The 8,335-nt window shown below is 51.8% G+C and overlaps 1 long non-coding RNA gene across 2 annotated transcripts; it reads right to left on the minus strand.

Moving 5' to 3' along the window:
• Nucleotides 1-682: 682 nt before the first annotated feature.
• On the minus strand, nucleotides 683-5,957 carry LOC142077223 (uncharacterized). Of its 2 annotated transcripts, XR_012671632.1 has the most exons (5): nucleotides 5,081-5,957; nucleotides 2,967-3,030; nucleotides 2,412-2,585; nucleotides 2,071-2,307; nucleotides 1,672-1,714 (listed from the first exon to the last, which is right to left on the minus strand). It is a non-coding gene; the product is annotated as an uncharacterized LOC142077223 (long non-coding RNA). The 2 variants fall into 2 exon arrangements; XR_012671633.1 differs by lacking the exons at nucleotides 1,672-1,714; nucleotides 2,071-2,307 and adding an exon at nucleotides 683-1,364.
• Between the last annotated feature and the right edge of the window lie 2,378 nt (nucleotides 5,958-8,335).

Here is an 8,335-nt window from a genome sequence, read left to right on the forward strand (position 1 = left end):
TCTCTATTTACACTTACATATATTTACACCTATATCTTTATAGACTTAGGTTTTAGACTTAGATGTCTATTTACACTTGTACATAATCTCTTAGATTACGTATAATGTCTATGTAGACTCTCTATGTAACACGTAGTAAGTGTAGATAGCGGTATCTATTCAGACCTTTTTCTATTTTAAATTCCTTCATGTATAAAATGTATCATCCTTTTTGCATTTGGAAGTTCTTTATTTTTTGATTTATAGAGACGTGAGTTATTTTTGTATCTTAAAACCCTATATACATCTTTCGAATTTTTTTATACTCTAAAATCCTTTATATAATAGGGCAGATATAGGTCCTTATTTTGAAATCCTTTTGTACGTATAAATTAATATTATTTTTCAATATATGTAACAAGGAGAGATTTTTTTCTATTTCGAGGCCTCACAGATATATTTACAGTTTTTAAAAATTTTTGAAACCCCCCCCATGAATTTTCAGGCAATTTGGGCTGTGACCCCCTTTGGGGGGGGGGGGAGGGGGGGACACGGACCCCCATGACCCCCCATTCCCCACTCACCTGCTCCTCCACGGCATCATCACCCCCGTGGTGATGCTGGGGTGCCCCAAATGACAACATCACCCCTCCAGGCCCCCCAACCCCCCCTTTTTATTCACCCCCCCAAAAAGACACAAAACGAGGGAAACGGCCCCAACCGGCAGCTCGTTACTTTAATAATGCCGTTTACGTATGTACGCACGCACCCCCGCCAAAAAGGGGGGCTCTGCTAGAAAGATAAAGGAGGGGCGGCCCCCCCAAATGCTTGCAGCCCCCCCCAGCCCCCGTCCCGCAGGCTGCCAGCCGGCCCCTCACCCTCAGCACGCCCAACGACCGGCAGGCAAACCTGGGCCGGGGGTCTCTCCTGAGCACCACGGGACGCTCACAGCGAGGCATCTGAAAAACAAAAATCCCAACGGATATTTCAGCACGTTAAAAAAACAGCACCGAAGGCACCAGAGGAATTCGGTCAGGATAAGGGAGAGGGTAGCAGTCGAGCTAAAGGAGGGTGCCAGGCAAACGGGTCAGCTCGAAATACAACGCCGCCTTTAAAAGCTCGAGCGATTCGAACGCTTAAAATCCGCGTGAGGACTAATTGACACGATTCTGAACGCGTCCTTCGCAGAGAAGTAAACGCTCTCGCTGGTGTCGGAAAACGCCTCGTCCCTTCCTTACAGCACCGCTGCCGGGAGATAACCCCGTGAGGCTGCAGGACAAGGGCGCGCCGTAATCAGCATCTACGCTCACGGATCCACCGCCGCAGCTCCAGCCCTTGCGCTGCTGCTGCTGCTGCTGCGCATCTCGCTCGCTTGGCCGATAAAGCTGAAAGTGAAGCGTAAAACTTTGAAGAGTAAAATGAAAAAGAAAGAACAAATCTCAGCAATTCATTTTATGCTAAAAAGGCGTGCGCACGCTTACATACGTACAATGAGAAGACTCGTACTATAAAAATATTTGATTTTCCTTTTGCGTTCATTGAAATTGCGTAGCTGTGAATTCATACCGTTAAATTATCTACCTCCAAGCTACACAGCTATCGTTTGACCAGGGGTTTTGCGTGTGTGACATGACTAGGAGGGACGCCTGGCCAGCTGCGCCGAGACCGATGCTACCGAACTGCCGGCGAAACGCGCCGTCGAAAGCGAGACAGAAATAAAGTGCTTCAGAGCACTCTGCCAAAAGATCGGGAAAAAAGCCCCTAACGTTCAGTTGCCTCTCTTTTTAAACGTTTAGAGCAACTACCCAACTGCTTAAGCACACCTAATAAATTATACACTACAGCTATTTGGCAGCTGCAGTTTAAACAATGCAAGTCAGTTTGGAAATTAGACAATTTTAACTTTCTTTTTAAAATTTCATTTATGAGAGAAAAATCAGTGAGATAAGAGATCTCCCATACGGTTTTACTTTTTTGGGGGGGGGGGGGGGGGGGGGGGAGGGGGGCGGTGGGGAATATCAAATCCCCGGTGCTGCAATACATCAGGCTACCAAAAAGGACTGGCAGGTTTGCTAACGCTGTTGGCTGTACCCAAGCGTGCGGAGGAACGCGTCTTTACGATCTCTCGACCGTTACACCCGAGAACCAAAGATCAGCCGTACGTCGACTACTGGAAGATGTGCTGCGCTTGGGTCCTTGCAAGGAAATCGACTTAACTCCTTTTTTTTTTTCCAGAGAGAGTGAAAAGTCTCCTTGCGGATGACTTCTACTGCCAAGCACGTCATCTCTGAAGATCCATTCTGATGGGAAGTTTGTAAAAGGCAACTCCTTTGAATGAAAAAGATTTCCATTCTGGAAAATCTCTTTCCAACCGAAGTCAAAATTACGCGCTGCAGGTTAGGAAAAAGGACATTAGAGAATCAGTAACTCACCGAAAACACATCAGGACTCTCTGTCGCTAGTTACGAGGCTGCTACCGCTTCTCGGGAAAGCCTGGAAAACACACCGAAGCGACGCCGATTTGTCCCGTGTTGTCCACGCCTCTTCTTTGACCTTGATTGCTTTTAGCACAGATGCCAGTATCTCAGTAAGGTTTTCGAGTGCTCCTGTAAGGTATTTTAAACACTGACTGACTGAAAAAGCATAAAGCTTTTATCGTGAAAACAAAGCCTGTTTCTCCCGAACGTCCGAACTCTTACAAACGGTTCCTTTCCTCTTCTAGTCCAACATTATTTTCACAGCACCCTTTAATAGCAAGCACACAGAAACAGAAGACTCTGCTTTCAGGAAGAGAAAATAGACGAAGGAAAGCAAGCCTTGAATAGGCGTACCACGCTCCAGAACAGACCTTTATTTTTAGTATTTGTGTTAAAATATTTCATGTTAAAAAATCAGATAGAAGGAGAGTTGCCACATTCTTCGTGTTGACTGTAAAGTCCACACTACAAGCATCTTAGGAAAAATGCAGACACATATCACAGGCATACCTTGTACTTGCAGACCACTATGGATCCTTTCCATCCGTCTCGTACTTTCACGGCAGTTGACATTCTGCTGAGAGGAAAGGCAAAAAAAAAACCAAAAAAAAAACGTTTAGCACAAAGCTTCCTTTTCTGTGAAGACTACAACTGAGTGGAGGAGAAAGTATTTTGCATCATCTTTGGTGCAGTTGTTGAGACAGGCCACTAGAGCTTCTGCATGTTTTAGACAACCGTGCCTTTTCTTTTGGCTCATCGGCAGCTTTAGAACTCACTTGCCTAGAGACGCGCAGGTGACAGGCACAGACACCTACGTACGTTTTCTCAAGCCTAAGTAGAGCCGCGATTTCCTCACCCGATACGTCCCAAGTTGAGTATTTTTGTTAAAGAGTACAGCAACCCGTCTGTCCTCGCGAACTCGCTGCAAAAGAGGAATCCTTTTTTCCAGGCCGTTTCTCCAAACGGTCAAGATCTTTGAAAACTGCAGTTGTGCCACCAAACCTGCTCAGGGTCCCTCCCAACCTTCGACCATCGTTAGATTTAACAGGCACACGCTCTATTCCGTCTTCCAACAGCAAAAATACATAACGCCCCCAGACCCCTAGCGCAACCCTACGGACGTCCACACACACCTCGCTGTTTTGATGAGGAGCCACTGAGCACCCCTGCGAGCACAGCGGGATCATGCGCAAGACCAGCGTCCTGGTTTCGGCTGGGATAGAGTTAATTCTCTTCCTGGTAACTGGTATAGCGCTGTGTTTTAGATTTAGGACGAGAAAAACGTGGATAACACGCTGATGTTTTAGTTGTGGCTAAGTAGCGCTTACGCTAGTCGGGGACTTTTCAGCTTCTCATGCCCTGCCAGCGAGAAGCTGGGAGGGACCTTAGCCAGGACAGATGACCCAAACCGGCCAAAGGGACAGTCCGTACCATATGACGTCACGCTCAGTACATAAGCTGGGGGAGTTGGCCGGGCGGCGGCGACTGCCGCTCGGGGACCGGCTGGGCATCAGTCGGCGGGCGGTGAGCAATCGCATTGTGCGCCGCTTATTTTGTATATTCTTTTATCGTTACGATTGTTTCCCCTTCCTGTTCTGTCCCATTAAACTGTCTTTACCTCACCCCACGAACTTCACTTTTTTTTCCGATTCTCTCCCCCACCCCACTTTGGGGGCAGGGGGAGCGAGCGGGCAGCTGCGTGGTGTTTAGCTGCCTGCCGGGTTAAACCACAACAACCAGCTTCACCTACGCCGATTTCAGCGAATGCAGCTTCTGAAGCTTTAAACTGAAAACCGTATCTTGACACTTTGCCGCGGCAGAAACGATCCGTAACTAGAACTCTACAAAAACGCAGTAACGCACATTGCAAACCCACAGCAGCGACAGCTTCAGAAATATTTCTACCGGGAACAAGGGAGAAAAAAAAAATACAGTTTCATCTCACGCACAGGAAAGCAGCAGGCAGAGAAAAGGGTCGGCATTCGTAGCCCTTGCAGGACGCAGGCATTCTCCTTCCATTCCTAAACCCGCCTCTTAGGTCGAAATATCACAACACTACTACGGCAATATCGAGAGCAGGGAACAGCAGCCCTGCCGCTGGATGTGCTACTGACTGAGGCTATTTACGTAGCAGGACACCTAGACAGAGGGGCACGTTTTTCCACACACAACCCTGAACTTCCTGAAAATTTATGTTTACCAAAACGAGCCATTTGGAACACATTGCCAAACAATGTTTGGCAATAAAACTTTGATGTGTTTGACACACACAAATTTGGGGTAACTCGCTACTTGCTTCCTGCTGTTGTTGTTCTTCCTTCAGAAATTCTACTTGTAGCCAAGTTATTCGCTACCGGTTCAAGCATTTACCTTCCAGGTATTACCAGCACATCTACACAGGCGAGGAACTAAATCGCTCTTCTAAAACTACCCGAGTGAAAATTACAGCCACGAAAGAGGAGTGATAGAGAAGAAAAGGAGAGGTCAGGCAGCAAGAGAGCTCTGCAGGCTGCCACCAGTCAACATCGCACTCTTTTAAAAAAAAAAAAAACACAAACCAAAAAATAACACAAACACAAAAAGCCCACAAAAACCAACAACAAAACAAAACCTTGACGTTGTACCTTTTTTTTCTTTTGGAGCTCGTCCCTGTCTCAGCAGATTGTCTCGTCAGAGCATGAAATGCAGGTGATCCGTATCCCGATGACATCTGCACGCGATGAACACGTGTTCAGAAATAGTCCAGATCTGTAAGACCGGTGTCATTTGTGTGGTTTTAATAATCATAACTCCGTTTTATTGACCGATGCATTTGCGAGGAAACTAAGTAACTTTTAAACGTAGCCTCTCCTTGGGCAGAAAAATGCGTTAGGGAGTGAAAAAAATGATGATTCAGAGCTCCCAACCATGACGGAGCAGCGGGGAAATTAACGAAAGTGAAGGCCAACAGCAGCAACACGAAGCGACATTTGGCTTTAATTCTGATCACGTACTTAAGCGGCTCTCCAAGTCTATGCCTCGAGCCTATGAATGACTAGCCCTTTTTTGGAAGGACCAACTTTTTTCCTTAAAAGTCCTAGACTGAAGACTCCACTGAACAGAACGTGGATTGAGCCACAGGACAACGTGCCGTCAACACTCTCAGGAAAAAAAAAAAATCAAGTAAAAATCAAGTTTAAATATCAGTTTCCATCGTGTCTCATTCATTCCGTTTCTAGTGATACCTGGGTGCTCCAAAATTCACTCTCCTGACACCACGTAGTACTACAAATTGAGTTATGCCTATAAAAATAAAAGGCTATTTCCAACCTGCCCATAAAATCAGTATGAACAAACAGAAGAGAAACACTTGAACTTAAAGAAGGACACAGGCAGCTCTTAATTTTTCGTAGATGAAAGCTCATTCTTTTCCCTGAAAGGAAAACACTCGTAACTACCCAGGGTTAGTTACGCTAACGAGGGTACGTAGGCACGCTCTGTTCACGGCAATTGTTCATCAGCTTTTCTGCACCGGCAGCAAATTTGCCTTTTCCCTGGGTTTGACGGGGAGCACCTGCAGCGACCTTGGACGCACCAATGTTTCTCCCGGCTCCCCCGGCCCCACACGTGCCATCACCTGAGCAGCAAGCGGCGTCAACCACGCAGGATTTTCTTCACGTGACGCAGAAGGTGACGCTGGGAAAAGAGGAGGCACAAAATGAACCTGTTTGTCACACCCAGCCAACGGCGAAAACCCAGGGAAGGATTCTGCCGTGCGGGGCCGGGCTGTGCACCCCGGCAGCTCCAGCCGGCCGGTTTCGCTCCCCTTTGCCGGGTACCGGGGAGACACCGCCGCCTCGTGCTGCCGCCTGCCCCCCGGGGGACCTCGCTTCAGCCCTCGGGAACGGGACCGGGAGAGACCCTCCACGCAAAGAGAGCGGATCGACGCGTGGCGTGGATTTAATCCCCGAGGGAAGAGCCCGGGCTCCCCGCTAGCAGAAGGACAACTCGCCTCCCTGCCGCTCGGAGCGCCTTGCCGGGGACAGCCCTGCCTGCGCCTGGCTGCTCTTCAGCCGTGCTGGGAGTGCAGTCTGGCCGACGGATGCTCCGGCAAACAGACACTGCAGCGAATCGCAGCTCCCGCTCGTTACAGCTGCTGGTAATTTTGCCCCTGGCTAAGGCATGCCCCAGACAGCGGACACCCCGTCTCGTTCCAGCTCCTGCTTGCGACGGTTCTGGCTAATTGAAGCTCCAGCTCTGCACCGTTGATTTCAGCTCCTTCTCCTTACAAGCTCCAGCTATTTGCAACAGCCTGGGCTTTTGACAAGGTCGTAAACCAATCGCCGTCAAAACTCGACTATTAGGATAAAATATCATAGTTGAACATTGTATAAATATCAATTAGTTTGTACGACTAATTAGTTAATAACTATTCGAAGCAGTCGACAAGCAAGAGCTGGACTCGAAGAGGGCGTGCGGGGTCTGAAAAGCAGAGACCACCTCTTCCCCCCAGAGACCACCGCAGACGTTGAGTTGGGCCTGGTGCGTGCCGGCCTCCCGCACTTCGGGGTCCAGCAGGACCAGAGCCCCTCCCCCCGGGGAGGGTCCACGCACCCTGCCCACCCCCTGCTTTCCCCCGCAGCCCCCAATGCCCTCCCAGCCCCCCGCACAAACGGCCAAACCGGCTTCTGCTTTGGGCCCCCAAACCAGCTCACTTGGCACCCATTTCTGAGCCCAAAAACCCAGCTGCTGCGCCTGTTCTCAAGGCCCAAAGATGCCCCCGGGGAGGGCAAGCGCTTGTGTGATGCTTCGGGCAGAAACGGGGCTGAAAGGTCCGATCCCGGTGCCGGGGGAGCAGAGGCGAGCTGGCTGGGACCAGCTTTTGCTCCTGGAACAACCCCAAGTCCCTGCTCCGAGGTCTTCCCCTTGGGGCCCTGGGGTGGACCTGTCCCTCCCCTTAAAATGCTCCAGGAGTTTCGGGGGCAGAAGGCCGTTTCTAAGCCCTCTCTCCAGCAGCTCCTCCCTCGACTCGGCCCGTGAAGCCCCCAGGCTCGAGCACCTCGCTGGGGCGGGCGGCCTCCATTGCCTACAGGCTGCCCGTCTGCCTGCAGGGAGGGCTGAGGGCTGGGGGGTTCCCGGCCCCACGGGGCGACAGTGGGGACTCGCAGGGAGGGTCTGTTTGCACACAGCGCCGCCCCCCCCTCCCCCCCGGCCTCACTAGGGCACACAGCCCCCCCCCAGCCACAATCCCCAGATGCTCACAGTCCCTCCCCCGCCTAGAGCCCCCCCAGCCCCCCTCCCCGGAGCCTGCAGGACCGCGCCTCCCCCCTCGCCGCCACAGCCCCACTCCTCGGCTCCCCGGGCCCGCAGCCCCTCACACTCACGCTGCGCCGCCGCCTCGGTGCAGAGCCCGCCGCGCGCCCCGTTGAAATACCCTCCGCAGCCAATCAGCTCGCGGCTCCACCGGGCCGCCCGCGCGGGGCACGCCGGGAGTTGTAGTCCCCGCCCGGGGAGTGCGCATGCGCACGGCGCCTCGTGCAGCGCGGCTGCCTCTGCATCGACACCCGTACAATGAAGGTGATCGTGCACGGACCCTGGTGCAACCCTTGTGCCCCCCATGCTCGCAGCCCCTCCCCGGTGTTTGCAAGCGCCTCCCAGCCCCAGGACCCCCGGTGCTCACAGCACCCGATCACACCATTTTCCAGCCCCCTGGGAGCCCCAAGCCGCACTCCCAAGTCCCGTCAGGACCCACAGCCCCACTCCCCAGCTCCTTGGGGGACCGCAGCCCCCCTCCCGCGCCCCACTCCCCAGTCCCCCTAGGGCACGCAACCCCACTCCCCAGCGCATCTAGGGCACACAGCCCCCCCAGCCCCACTCCCCGGCCCCCCCGGGATGCACAG

Source organism: Calonectris borealis, unplaced genomic scaffold, assembly GCF_964195595.1.
Source record: "Calonectris borealis unplaced genomic scaffold, bCalBor7.hap1.2 HAP1_SCAFFOLD_180, whole genome shotgun sequence".
NCBI classification, from domain to species: Eukaryota; Metazoa; Chordata; class Aves; order Procellariiformes; family Procellariidae; genus Calonectris; species Calonectris borealis.